This window comes from Passer montanus, unplaced genomic scaffold (assembly GCF_014805655.1).
Source record: "Passer montanus isolate IOZ18808 unplaced genomic scaffold, ASM1480565v1 scaffold81, whole genome shotgun sequence".
NCBI lineage: Eukaryota > Metazoa > Chordata > Aves > Passeriformes > Passeridae > Passer > Passer montanus.
This window is the reverse complement of record NW_024373368.1, coordinates 956,463-969,913: the sequence shown is the minus strand read 5'-3', so window position 1 is coordinate 969,913 and position 13,451 is coordinate 956,463. Positions and strand designations below refer to the sequence as shown.

Here is a 13,451-nt window from a genome sequence, read left to right as displayed (position 1 = left end):
CAGGTGACAGCCAGGACAGGAGTGTCCCCACCCTCTGTGTGACCAGAGGAGCCCTGGCTGTGGCAGACAGGGCACAGAGGGTGAGGGGACACAGAGGGTGAGGGGACACTGCAGCCCCCCAAAGCGCTGCCACCCCCCAAACAATGACCCGGGAGTGACAAAAAGCCACTTAAAGGCTGAACTGGGACTTCACTCAGCCTCCCCCGGCCCCTCGGGGCTCTGCCAGCAGTGAGAGCCGGGGAGCTCCTGCCTGGCACACCAGGGGTGACCCGGGCCAGGAGCGGCTCCAAGGCTGGGGTTTCGCTGTGCAGGTGCTGACTGCAGCTTTCATTGCAGGAGCAATTTCCGTGTCTGTCAAATGGCAGAGCCTGGGAGGCTCTGAAAGCAGCCAGAGGCAGGTGGGGTAATGTAAATTATCCTGGGCAGGTTCAAGGTCTCTTAACGAGGGCTGTGATGACCTTGGTGAGTAAGGACTGGGATGTTTCTGATGTGGAAAAGACACTTTCAGGGAAGGGAAGTTCAGAGCTCTTCCAGTTTCACATACAGAAAACAAGAATAAATATTATAAAGTTGTCATAATAAATATAATAAAGTTACCACATTCCCCACAAATTTCTGAGATGCAACAAATTTCCCAACACAGAAGTTGTCAGCTCTTGTTGCAATTCAATTTTTAATATCATCCACATGTCTCCCGTGTCCCTGGGGGAGGACAGAGCACTTCCAGGGTGTTTCCTCCTGCAGGTTCCAGGCCTTGTTTTCTATAAATCCAATTATTCTTGCCTTGTTTTCTGTGTGCTGTGAGATGGGGCAGCAGCTCCGTGCAGAGCAGGGGCACTGTGTCAGGGCTGATAGCTAAAGTCAGCACTGATTATCCAACACCCGGAAAAGAGCTGGGCTGGAAGTGCAGAGAGGATTAGAATCATTCCTGGTGCATTTTAATGGCCTTTAATCAGCCACTCCACGCTGATTACCAAACGTTTCCTCCGAGTGTGCCTGGCTGGGGTGGATTGGGGTTTAACTGCCCTAATTTAATTCCTGCTCAGCAATCAGCGCTCAGCTGGCTCCAGAGCAGGTGGGGAAAGGAGAGGGTTCCTCAGGGCTGGGGGCTCTCCCAGCCCTCTGTCTGCTTCTTCTCCCATTGCTCCTTCCCTCCCCCTGCCCTGGCAGAACCCTGCTGGCCCCTGGCTGCGGGAAAGGAACAAAATTCCTCCCTGGCAGGGAGGGCAGGCCCTGGCACAGGGTGCCCAGAGCAGCTGGGGCTGCCCCTGGAACCCTGGCAGTGCCCAAGGACAGGCTGGACACTGGGGCTGGGAGCAGCCTGGGACAGTGGAAGGTGTCCCTGCCATGGCAGGGGTGGCACTGGATGAGCCCCAAGGTGCCTCCAACCCAACCCATTCTGGGGTTCTGTGAATAATGGGCGCTCTCGGAGAGGGAGGGGTGGTGGGCAAAGCAGACCAGGCTGCCAGAGGAGTGACCATCCTTCAGGACATGGACCAGGATCATCTGTAGCCCAGGGAGATATGGGGGAAGTGTGGAGAGAGAATAAGTCACCACTGCCAGAGAAGAAAGGCACTCAGAAAGTTCTGAGTGAGCCCCAGGATCATGGGTGGGTTGGATAGGAAGGATCTCAAAGCCCATCCAGTGCCACCCCTGCCATGGCAGGGACACCTTCCACTGTCCCAGGCTGCTCCAAACCCCAGTGTCCAACCTGGCCTTGGGCACTGCCAGGGATCCAGGGGCAGCCCCAGCTGCTCTGGGCACCCTGTGCCAGGGCCTGCCCACCCTCACAGGGAACAATTCCTAATTCCCAATATCCCATCCAGCCCTGCCCTCTGGCAGTGGGAAGCCAAAGTAGTGGGCTACTGCTATGGAAGCACCTTTACAACCCAGGTTTGCAGGTCCCTGTCGCCAGCCTTGGGGACACCTGCCCCAGCTCAGTGCATTTCAGTGCCAGTCTGGCCATGTGTGACAACCCCATGGTCACTCAGGACAAACTGCTCTAAGCAGAAATGCAAAACTCCACATCAAACACCTCAAAGTCATTTTCCTTTGGTCCAGTGCTCCATTTTCTGTTCCAAATGATACAAGAGAAACCCCATTTGATTTGTTTGCGGAGAAACAGGCCCCAGATAAATGAGGGTGTTGTGTCACTGCTGAGTGAAACACATTTTAAAACACGTTGATGAAAACCAGGCACATATTCAGGAAAAACAGGGCAGGAATTCTGGATCTAACAGCAATTTCCAAGCCTTTGATCATAGTCCCACTTGGGTAAAAACAGAGGGCAATTTGAAGGGAATCGGATTCACAAAAATGTGTTGGTTATTCTCAATCATCAGTGTAAATATTCTCTGAGGTATCACACACCTACCCGAAATGAAAACCCCAATTCAGCACAGGAGGAAGGAGCACAGCACTCACAGAGCAGGCTCAGCTCGTCCCTTCATTCCCAAGATCCTTGTTTTGGAAGATTTATGCCAGCATTTCTCTGCCTGTGCCAGGCCCAGCATGAATCAAGATGTGAACCAAACCACAAACCTAAACTCTAAAACTTAGTCTTCCCAACAAGCTGAGATCACACCTCGGGGTTTGGCTCAGGGTCCCAGGACACCTCCCCTGCCAGCCCCAAATGGGTTTGGAGCAGTTTAGGAGCAGCTCTGGGCCAGTTCAGCCCTGTCCCACTGCAGTTTGCCTGTTCCCTACCCAGCCCTGCTCTGACCCATGTCCAGCGCTGATCTGCTGGGGTTTTTCCCCAGATCAAGTTTAAACACAGATCAAGATTAAACTGAGCCCCCGTGTTCCCCAGGAAGTCGAGGAACGCTCAGAAGGGGCTGAAGGTGACAAAGGCTCAGCTGGCTCAAGGACAGCAGGACAGAGGGGAGGCTTCTCTCCACTCCCTCCATCCTCACAGGGCTTTGCTCTCCTTCTCTGAAAGTGCACAAAACAACAATCCTGGGCAAGAGGGGCTGTTTTCCACGTCTATCCTGAGCTGAACCAGCACTTCCTGGGAGGTTACAATATCCTCATTTGATCCTGTAATTATAATAAATTCCACTTCTGCCCTGAAAATGCCCTTGAAACAGAGAACTTTCAAATGGCAGTAGGAAAAAGAGGTGCAGGAACATCCACACAGGGGGTTTTGAGCATGAGTTCAGCAGAGCTTTCCTACCTGTATGTGTTAAAAATGTGGCATTGGAAATGCCAGGACAGGGCTGACATAGCAAAAGGAAGCCAACATCGGGGAATAGATAAATTTAACCTAAATCTGGATTCCCAGCATGGTTTGGATGGGAGGGACCTCAAAACCCATCCCATTCCATTCCCTGCCATGGCAGGGACACCTTCCGCTGTCCCACGCTGCTCCCAGCCCTAATGTCCAGCCTGGCCTTGGGCACTGCCAGGGATCCAGGGGCAGCCACAGCTGCCCTGGGCACCCTGTGCCAGGGCCTGCCCACCCTCCCAGGGAACAATTCCTGCCCAATATCCCACCTAACCCTGCCCTCTGGCACTTTAATCCTGAATAATGTTGTGAAAGCACGCACCCACACACCAGCTGGCCATAAAATAAATATTTATATCGCCTCAATTGTCTCGTACACAAAGGACACAAGTGCTGGAAGCTGAGGTTCAGGGATTTATCCCCACAAGGGATCAGAGTCCCTGAAATCCCAGGAATGTGGCACCTGCAGCCAGCCTGGCTCCCTCCCTGACAGCTCTGCTCGGGCTCTGCTCCTTTCAGATGCCTGCATTTGTTTTGTGATAGATGAGCAATGCCATGGGTGACTCTCACAATTAAAAGGCAAATATCCTGTATGTACGTTAGGAGAAGTTTTATAGATTTATAGCTGTGTTTTACCCCCCTTGTGCTGTTATCAGGGGTGCCTGGGTTTGGGACATTTGGGAGGGTCACTCGTTCCCATGGCAGCACCTGAGCTCCAGTCAAGGTGTCAGGCAGTGATCTCAGCACTGGGCAGGGAAGGAGGAGTGGATGGACAGAACTTTGGGAGAGGCCAAAGGGTTAAAAGGGGAAACCTCCATGGTGTGGGTGAGCACATGGTGGGAAAAATCCTCTGCTCCTGGTGCTGTAATATTTTCTCTATTCAGTCTTCTGTTGTATTTTTGATAAGGTTTTAATAAACCTTTTAAATTTTTAGGACTGAGCATAATTTCTCAGTTTCATTTGTCTCTTTATTGCTCTGTCACTCCCTGAGCTTGAGGCCACTGGAGCTGCAGGGGCACAGGGCAGCAGTTGGAGGGACAGGGACATGTTTGATAATGATCCCCTGGGCAGAGGACCCCCAGGGAAACATCAGAACCAACCCCCAGCAGGGGCAGAGATGAAAAACATGCAGATCACTGTCAGGGGATGATTCCCCCATCCCTTCCCCAGGGAAGGCAGCAGCTCCCACTGCCTGCTCCAAACCCTTCCATAAGCTCCACCTTGCTGGGTGATCCCGAGGGTGGGCTCTGCTCAGAATAGGAAATTTGGACACTAAAATCCATCTCTGGAGGGAACTACAGCCTTATTGTGGCTCGTTGTAAGCAGAGATCTTCCCCTTAGGTGCTAGGTCTGCTTATTCACTCTCCAAAGTGATGAAAATCAGTTCTGAACACTTCCCACCGAGCTCACACAAATATCGGATCCTTGCACAGCTCCCTCAGGTTGCTCTGGGCCCCTGCTGTGGCTACATTCTTTTAACTGAGTAAATGTATTGGATCACAGAATCATTTATTCTAATGACCACTTGATAGAGTTGTGTACTCAACAAAAATAACAAAACACATATCTGTACAGCACATCAGCACTGCCAGCTCTGGAGGCTGCAGCCACCTCAGAGTGCAGATTTCTGTGTTTGTCAGCACAAAAATAACCCCAAACCTCCTCAGACAGAGAAATGATGGTGCAGAAAACACCCAGACAAAGGAACGGGTTCTGAGTGAAGTGGTAAATTTGTTTAAAGATAAATCCTCAAGGAATTTCTCTTGAAGATCTGCATTGTTCCATTCACTTGGTAAAACTGCATTAGGGATCTGCTGGGAATTTTGCTGATAAATTCAGAGCCTGGGAAGGATCTGCCTGGCACTGGTGCAGTAATGTGAGATGGTCACAGCACCACCAACACCCTCAGTTCCCTGCACATCACCCAAGAGCCCAGAAATTACTGACAGAAAAGCCCAAACTGAAGTAAAAAAAAAAAAAAAAAAAAAAAAAAAAAAAAAAAAAAAAAAAAAAAAAAAAAAAAAAAAAAAAAAAACAACCCTGAAATAAAATCCTCCAAACTGAAGCACAACCCCATTGGCAGCACTGGTGGCACAAGTGCCCAGAGGAATCAGGGCAAGGTCCCAAAGGAAGGCGAGGGAGGGAGCCCTGTCCCTGTCCCACCTCCTGCCAGCAGCAGAGGGGCCCGGGGGACAGGACAGGGTGGAGCTGAGCCTGCAGGACACCCAAACCATCTCCAGCTCCTCAGCTGGGATGGCCGGGGCACATCTCCACCCTGGTGGCCACAGGAATGTCCCCATCCTGGCCATAGCTCAGGACAGCTGGGCCTGGGTGACTCTGTGAGGGCCACCAGTGGTGAGACAGCTGTCCCACACAGGTGACAGCTGGATGAGCATGGCAAGGCAGAGGGGACACCTCTCGTCTCCGCTGGCACTTCCAAACTGCTCCTGGTGCCTCTGCAGGGGCAGAAGCCCAGCCCCAGGTGGCCCTGGCAGGAGCTGTGCTCAGGAGACACCTGGAGGGCATCACAAACACCCGGGGGTCACTCAGGGGTCACCCAGGGCCTGGAACCTCCAGAGGGTTCTTTCAGAACCCCAGAAGGGTTTGGGTTGGAAGGGACCTTCAAAGCCATCCCACTCCAACCCCAACACCTCCCACTGTCCCAGGCTGCTCCAAGCCCCATCCAGCCTGGCCTTGGGCACTGCCAGGGATCTAGGGGCAGCCACAGCTGCTCTGGGCACCCTGTGCCAGGGATTTGGTGCCAGGTTTCAGGTGCACCTGAAATCTGGGATATACACTGGGAAAATGCAAATTACACACTGGCCTGCAGGGATTCCCTGGCAGTCAGGGCCTGCAGGCCTTTCCTCCCCTCACCCTAAGGAACTCCAGCACTCCCCACCCCCAGCACTGGGATCTTCTTAATTTACATTTTTCCAAAGGTCTTTTTTTCTTTTTTTCTTTCTTTTTTTTTTTTTTGTTCCCAAACAGGTAATTGTTTTCTATATTTTCTTTCACAGAAAAGGTCATTTTCTTTCTAACACATTTCTTTGTTGCAAACAGTTGCCAATGCCTCGAGGTTTCTGCTTGTTTATGAGCGATGGAGCGTCTATTTTCCTGGTATTCCTTCTTTTTCAAGTCTTACTTCAGTTTCCCTGATATTTTTACTCCACTAAATGCCAGAGCTTGGAGGCAGGGCAATGTGTAGATTTTTATCTCACAGTGGGGATTCTTTAGAAAAAAAGAAGAAATAAACAGGCCAAGTCTGTTTTGAATTCCCAATCTCAGATCTCCATGAAAATCAGACTTTCCTTTGAGTCAATTAAGATTTCCCTCAACAAAATTCCTGCAGTGCAGTGAGAGGTGATCTTGTTACAGGAATGGGAAGAATCCAGGGAAGCCAGAGGCAGAGTCCAGCAGGATTTGGGCTCCTCCCATGTGATTTCCTCTGTGTAGAGAGGAGGGATGGATGGAAGGATGGATGGATGGATGGATGGATGGATGGATGGATGACAATTAAACAAGTCAGCAGATGTTGCAAGTAGAAAAAAAAGTCTCAGAATTTTCCACTGCAAGAAAACTGAAAAACAACTTCTAGCTCAAACTGTAATGTACTAACTTTTAGTGACTGGAGAATAGTAACATGAATATGGTTATGATAGGCTATAGATAAAAGTCAAGGTATAGATTGGTTCTACTGTATTAAGATGCTCAGAAAAGTATATAATGCATTTTTAACCCAAACTAAGGGTCTTCAGGCCTGTCTGCAGCTGACAGCTGTAGGCACAGGCTCTGTCACCCACGACCCTGGACTGCTGCAATGTCTTTGACGTAATAAACTGCATTTGGAGGAAGTGCCTGGAGTCCCACGTCTCTCATTACGGCTCTTACAGATAAGAAATGGATGATGGATGGATGGATGGATGGATGGATGGATGGATGGATGGATGAGAGATGGATGATCCTGAGATCTGGATAGGGATTTAAGGCCAGGTGGAGCCTCCTCTTTGGCAGAAACTCCTTTCTGACACCAGGAGTGAGGGGATTTGGGATTTGCCCCAAAAGTGCCCTGCCTGAAAATTGTCACTTCTGCTCCATCACCCAAAGAGGCTTGTCCAAAGGAAAAATTATCCCAAATCCAAGAAAACCAGCACTGGGTGTAGATCCTGGTCCTCAGGGATGCTGGGGATTCTGACCCCCTCAGAAAAAAAAGCCAGGAAGCCTCTCCCAGCCCTGGGAGATCAGGTAATGCTCCCACACATTCACCCTTCCTGCTGGCTGCTCCTGACACTTCCACACTAATCCCTGAGAAATCCACAGCACAATTCCTATTTCACACACCAGGCAAGAGAAAAAAATCTCTCCAAAAAAAGCCCTGGAGCTGCAGACTGAGTTTATTTATAAACTGGCACAGAAAGAAGAACCACTGGACCATGAGAGCTGCTGGAGGAAGTGTCCCTGAGTGCTGCAGAGGGTGCACAGAGCCCAGCCACACCTTCCAGGGCAGCCAGATCCTGAACGCAGCAGGCAGGAGCCCTTTGGATATCAACTGCCTGCTTTAAACAGGCTCTGAACCAAAGCTGCAGAGCGTTTCTGAGGCCTAAAGGTGCTGCTTGAAGCTCAAAACCACAGCTGGGCAAGGAAATCCTGCTTTTGTCCTGCTTTGCTGCTTCCAAAACTTTTTCATCTCCAGTGTCTCCAGTGCTGAGCTGTTAACTCTGCCCTGGAGGTTTGGGAGGGTGGGTTTTGTTGCAGGGAAAATGTGGGGGTGGAAAGGAGGTCCCTTCACAGGCAGGTGAACGTGAGGCCTGCCAGAATTGCTGTGGTGGATTCATCCAGGGCTCCAGGGCCAGGACAGGGACACTGTGCCACCACGGGCCAGGGCATGAAGCCCTGCAGTGCTCACATCTGCCTCAGCTGTGCCAGCACATCTGGACACAGACAGGGAGCAGTGTCTGGAGATGGATTCATCCCTGCACGGGCTCAGCTCTCCCTGTGCTGCCACAAATCCACAGAGAGCAACAGGCAGTAATGTCCTGGCAGCAAAGGGAGGTTCAGTGGGCCAGCAGAACTGCTCCTCTGCTGATAACAGCACCACGGGGCTGGGACTTACACCAGAAAGGCCTTGAAAGCTTTGCTGGGACCCAGGAGGTGACATTTAGCTGTCCCCAGGGCACACAGCTCCACCTGAGCCACTTCCCTCCACATTTTTTCTACCAAATGCAGTAAAAATGGCACTTGTGAAGCACAGTTTATCCTTTCCTGAGGCTGATGCCCAAAGCAGATCCCTTGAATTGTACCCTGGAAGTGGCTGTTTTCCTCTGATAGCTCTAGGACACTCTGGAACATTCTCTGAGTGTCCCAGGTTATCTGGGATGAGCTAAAGGACACTCTGGCAGAGTCCCAGGATATTTGGGATGAGCTAAAGGACACTGAGCAGTGTCCCAGGTTTTTTGGAATAAACTTCACACCAGCTACCTGCAACCTCCCATGGAAAATCTCACCTTTTAAATATGGATGTGAGGAAACCATGACCTAAACTGCAGGAGCAGCTGTGGCAGGAGATTTAGTTCCTGAAATTAGGATATGATCAGGATGTTTGAGTTCTGGGGCACTGGCGAAAACAATGACCACAGCTGGGTGTCCCAGGAAAGGTCTCTGCCTTGGCTCCCAGCTCACATTGCAGTGGTTTTGCAGGATAATCAATGGCAAGGTTTCCAAACTCTCCTTTACTTTTCCAGCTGGGAAAACCCAAGAAATGGTGGATATTTTAAATGTATGGATTTTTTTCCTGTGGAAATCACTTGAAGATACCTCAGGTTCAACAATCAAAAAGTGCTGCCCAGAATGAGGTGATGCTGTGGGATGATTTGTTTGGTGGAAGAGGATTTGGGGACGTGTTCCTGGTGCAATGGTCCAGACCCAATTCTCCATCTTTGGCCCCATCCATCAAATTTCCACCCAAACTTTCAGCTGCATTTCCTGATTTAAACCCCAGAGCAGCCACCCAGAGGGAGGGCACAGGATCTGTGAATCACAGAGATGTGGAATGGCTTGGAAGGACCTCAAAGCCCATCCAGTGCCACCCCTGCCATGGCAGGGACACCTTCCACTGCCCCACATCCTGACCTTGGGCACTGCCAGGGATCCAGGGGCAGCCCCAGCTGCTCTGGGCACCCTGTGCCAGAGCCTGCCCACCCTCTGAGTAAATAATTCTTTTCCAATCTCTCACTTCTCTTCCTCCCAGGCAGTCGCTCTGGGCACCCTGTGCCAGGGCCTGCCCACCCTCTGAGTAAAGAATTCTTTCCCAATCTCTCACTTCTCTTCCTTCCAGGCAGTCAATTTGAGAAGGTTCTTTTAAAAGCTGACACAGCAGCTCCTGAAATCCAGCAATCGAGATTTTTGCAGCAGAGCAGCTCAGCACCAGCAAAACATTCTGCTGCAAGGTGTAAAATGTCCCATCCTGTGGTTTTACAACATCTTGCACCTGCCCAGAGGGGCTGCACTGGCTCAGGAGGAGAGGGAGGAGGAGAGGGAGGAAGGGCTGACCCCAGAGGGGCACCTGGAGCTGTTACACATCAAATTGGACACAGACACAAACAACTCCTCTGCAGCAAGGCTCATTTGCCATCATCAGATTAACTCCTCTGCAGGGACAGCAGGAGAAACTCACACACGAGAAGGAACTGCAGCAGTTTTATCTCTGAACTCCATAAAGAAAAATCCCTCTCCAGGCAAAACTGTCTTTGGAGACAGAGCCAACACAGCCCCTCACCCCCTGCTCCCTCACTCCCTCTCCCTCACCCCCCTCTCCCTCACCCCCTGCTCCCTCACTCCCCTCTCCTTCACTCCCTCTCCTCACTCCGTCTCCCTCACCCCCCTCTCCCTCACTCCCTCTCCCCCCCTGCCCTGCCCTGTGCCACGGCCATTCCCTCACATTTTCCCCTTCATTTCACTCTATTAAGGCACTAATTGATTGACCAGATCAGGAGATCCCAGATCTGTCCCCAGGGACTCTCCTGCATTCCCAGCTGCACGGGCAGAGCAGGAAACCTCGGTGCTGGGATGGGAGGGGAACCTGCATGTCACACACCAGCCGTGTCCCACCCCAGCAGTGTCCCCCTGCTGTCCCGTGTCCCCAGCCAGCGCTGACCCCCCTCCTCTCGCTGAACTCCCTCCCCAGCCAGCCCCAAATGCACCCCACTGCTGGATGTGGGCCCTGCCCCGTTTTCCAGGGAACAGAGTGGCCCTGGGGCCTGTGCTGGGGGTGCACCTCAGAGCTCGGGGGTCCCTGCTGTCCCTGGCTTGTTCTTGTCCTTGCTGTCTGCCCCTGGCTGTCTCTGGCTGTCCTTGGCCTGTCCCTGTCCTTGCTGTCTGCCCCTGGCTGTCTCTGGCCCATCCCTGCTGTCCCTGGCCTGTTCCTGGACATCCCTCCTGTCCCTGGCCCATCCTTCCTGTCCCTGGCCTGTCCCTGGTCCATTCCTGCTGTCCCTGCTGTCCCTGCACATCCCTCCCTCCTTGCACAAGGGTGCTGTTGGATTTTTGGCCATTCCTACTCACCCATCAAGGATGATAAACCCCCGGCTATCCCTCCCCCTAGCAGAAGTCTGTGAGAGGCTGGAGAAAGGAAAAGGTTCCCCCAAACCCAGAGAACACAAACAGCAGCTGAGCTGTTCTTTACTCCAGGACTGGTGGAATCTGAAATGCAGGGAACCCTCAGAACTTTGGGCCTGTAATCCAAAGCTTAGAATTACACTCGGGATTTGATCTGAGACCTTGGAAAAGGCTTCCAAACTGAGGTGCTAGAAGCGAGAATGTGGATTTAGAGTTTAAAGCAGAGACACGTTAAGCTAAGTAAAGGAATGTTTAGAGTTTTAGTTATAGAAAAAATAAAAGTCTTTACAGAGGTAAACAAAAAGTTTACGTTTGTGTGTCATAACATGATGGCTAAGAAAGCTTACACTGTAGCATGGGTCCATAAGACAGAATATTTAAGGATTGGGTCCAAAACATAAATATCCTCATTGGCAATATTTTACTGGTCAATAATGCCTTAAAAAGTCTTGCAGCTTAGGGTCTTGTGACCTTGTGAACCATGCAGTGAAGATGTGAGCTGAACTCACCCTTCCTGCCTATGTAGGAGATAAGGAAATAAACTCCATCATCAAAGATCCTGTCGCAATTTCCTTCCAAATTGCCCACAAGTAAATTATCACACAGGACCTGCCTCCCCAGACCTGCAGGGACATCCCAGCAGTGAGAAATGAGAGCTCTGGGCAGTGTCTCCCCATTGGAATTCTGCTGCTCCTGCTCCTGCAAAGCAGCTTTGTTTATCCCAAATGCCCAGGCTGCTCCTGATGGCATGCACAGGCACCTGGCTGAGGGGACAATCCAGCCCTGTCCCCTGATGCCAGACAAAGCCCCAGGTGTCCTGCCTGAAATTCCCTGCAGCCTCTGTGTGCACGCAGCAAAGGGAAAGGGGGGGAATCAATCAGGCAGTGCTGTGGCTCTCAGCTGGTCAGGTACAGTGTTGGCTTTTCCAAATCACCTCATCAGTGCTGTGGGCTCAGAATTTCCCCTGCACCTGATGCAGATGCAGCCCTGTTGTTGAACAATACCACTTGTCCTGACTTCCCAAAGCATTTCAGCCACTTCAGAGAGGTTTATTCCATTAAAAACCTCTCATCCAGGGCTGTTATTCCTTCTGGGCCCTGGGGACCTGGAGCTCCTTCACATTCCATGCCAAAGGAAGTGTTTAACCCTGGAGCTTGGAGGTCTTTGCCCTTAGAAATGAGCTTGGCAAAGACATCCCAGCATGGCAAGGGCTGGAGGGCAGCTGCTGCTTGGATGGGGAGGGGAAGGCACTTTCTGGATGCCCACATGGTTCCTCTCTCCCGTGGGACTGATTGAAGAAGCTTTGGTGTGAGGTTTCATGGTGGCACTGCCCAGCCAGGTGCCCCTTTTGTCCCATCCTTGCCCCCCAGCCCTGGGCCCAGCCACAGCCTTGTGGGCACCATTCCCTCCTTAAAATCCTTCCTTGGGAATGGCTGCTGGGCTGAAAGACTGTCAGCAACCCGGGTCAGCCCCTGCCACTGGCTCCAGAAAATGTGGAAATTGCACATCAGGGGAAATGGGGAACACGGCCAAGCCCTGATCCCACAAAGGCTTGGCTTCCCACCAGGAGTCCCACTGGAGATGATGCAGAGGCAGAAATGCTCAGGGATGAGGTGACTGATGGCCCTGAAGAGGGATTGGGTAAAGCCAGGGAGCAATGGGCAAAGAGAACCTGTTCCCTGAATGACACTTCCATGACTTTTGCCTTGCTTTCTCTTTGGGAAAAAGCTGCAGAGACATTGTACTCAACCCCAGAGGAACCAGAGCTCTTCAAGGGCTCAGAAGTCCAGGGAAGTGCTGAGTAAAGAGGTGGTAAAGGCCATAACTGCTGTTTTCCAAGGCCATGGAGCACTTGAGGAACTAAGGGCTTTGCTGCCTGAAGGAGCTCCCAGGGCTGTCTCTGCCCACCCAAGGCTCCCACCTGGAGCCTCTGCTCCCTTTTCCCTGTCCCACCACAGCCAGGGAGGCACCAGGGCCATGTCCCTGTGGAAGCTGATCCCAGGAACCCTGCTGCCCTAAATCCAGGCACAATCCTGTCTCCCAGCCTCATTCCAGGCATTTGCAGAGGTGGGAGGGTCACTAAAAGCAGTGTGTTAAACCATGAGCAGCATTTTCAGCAAGGCTCCAGACTTCTCTGCTCCCCATCCAAGAGCTCAGCTCACAAACTTGATTTTCCCAGCAGGATTTTTGCTTCTTGAGCAGCTCCTGAGGGGCTGGGATTCTGGAAGGCCCCAGTGGCTCCATGGGATGGGATGGGGCTCCCTCCTCTCCTTCCCAGGCTGGGATGGGGCTCCCAAGGAGCAGTGGAGGCACTAAAACATCCCTGGCTCCCAGTCCTGCCCCTCCTAGTGCCATTTACTGTCCCCAGGTGCATCACAAACCATGGGGGCTTTGCCAGCACCAAACTCTTGCTTTGACAACCAAATCCTGGAATCCAGAGCAGAATTTTCAGGGTTATTCTGTCCCATGCCAGGAGGCCAGGAACAAGCTTTTAAAGGCCTTTTAAAATACTCTTCCAAAGCTCCACCCAATTCAGTCTGGACGGGGCTGGAGGGTTGTAAAAGAAGGCAGAAAATCTCATTTCCAGGTCTGGCTCTTTTGCTTCATTAAACTTGGG

The 13,451-nt window shown here is 51.7% G+C and overlaps 1 protein-coding gene across 5 annotated transcripts in view; it reads right to left on the bottom strand.

Moving 5' to 3' along the window:
* The window catches only part of CALN1 (calneuron 1), a 141,887-nt gene that overhangs the window by 34,980 nt on the left and 93,456 nt on the right, over positions 1 to 13,451 (bottom strand). The window lies entirely within an intron of this gene.